Source organism: Morone saxatilis, unplaced genomic scaffold (genome assembly GCF_004916995.1).
Source record: "Morone saxatilis isolate NCDOM2014 unplaced genomic scaffold, NCSU_SB_2.0 Contig24, whole genome shotgun sequence".
Lineage (NCBI taxonomy): Eukaryota > Metazoa > Chordata > Actinopteri > Moronidae > Morone > Morone saxatilis.
In genome coordinates this window covers 20,728,992-20,730,146 of record NW_023339807.1, presented here as the reverse complement: position 1 = coordinate 20,730,146, position 1,155 = coordinate 20,728,992, and positions in this window count along the sequence as shown.

Genomic DNA, 1,155 nt, shown 5'->3' with positions numbered 1-1,155 from the left:
TGCTGGCCCTTTGTCATGATGTGTGCTATCCTGGAGCTTGATTTGACAAAAGAGTGCTATACTTGAATTGTTGGGCATTTGCTTAACCAGAAAAACAACTCAAAAGTCAACAAAATAATTTGTAAAGAACCAACTGTTCAAATGCTATTTAGTTACAAATTGAAATGTACAAGTGCAGAACTTGAACAACAATTGACAAACCCAGTGCGCTGGATTGTGGACTCGAGAGAAGAGTGGTGCAAATTCCAACTTTTGCCAAACTATATATAGGTACTGTGGGTTTTATTTTCATCTTTTGTTCATGTGTAATTTACCGGTGTCTCAATACGTGTAAGAATAATCCCCACATGTTTCATTTCAAGCTGTTTGCTCTATTTTGGTATTGCAACACTTCAAATGGAGCTCAACGCACAAGGGGGGGAGGCACCCTGGAGAGCAGTACTCAAAGACTCTCTGCTCACTATGGAAAAGGAGTACACAGAAATTCTGTGTTGCGCTTCTTAGTTGAGCACAACTCGTTCTCCATGAAAAGACGGAATAGTTGGAAAGTGGGAAACTTGGAAATGATCTCACATATTTCTCCACCCACTCAGGCAAACAATAAGTAAACTGTAATTGGTTGTACAAACAGCAAAAGCCAATATTAACATTGTTGATGATTTTGTGAATGAATATACATGATGTATTTTTGTTCCGCTTTGGGCGATGTGAGTGAAAGTGGAAGAGAGATCAAGCTTCGGAGCCACTTATTAGAGCATGATTGCTTCTCCCTGTGTCAACAGCTCAGGATCCAGCAAAGCAAAACCAACATTCAGACCCCTGGCAAAATCAGGCAGACTATCACATTTTAATATCTCAAACTGTGCAAGTTAACAGCTTGTGCTTTGGAAGTGCTGTTCTGCTACTACTGCTAGATTCAAACCTGATAGTGCAAGTGTCTGATCTATCAAACGAGGCTGCTAGCCAAAGTTGAATGATAGATGTTTCGCAGTAGAATTTTTTTACACCTCAGTGAGAGGAGAGCAGAAAATGTGAATGTGAAGACATGAATAATGCTTTGGAAGATGGATGTTCACAAATGAAAGGTCACTTGTGGCTAATTCTTTTTTTCTTCTTCTTGAGTTTCTTTTTTGAAATGGCAACAGAAATGGGGGG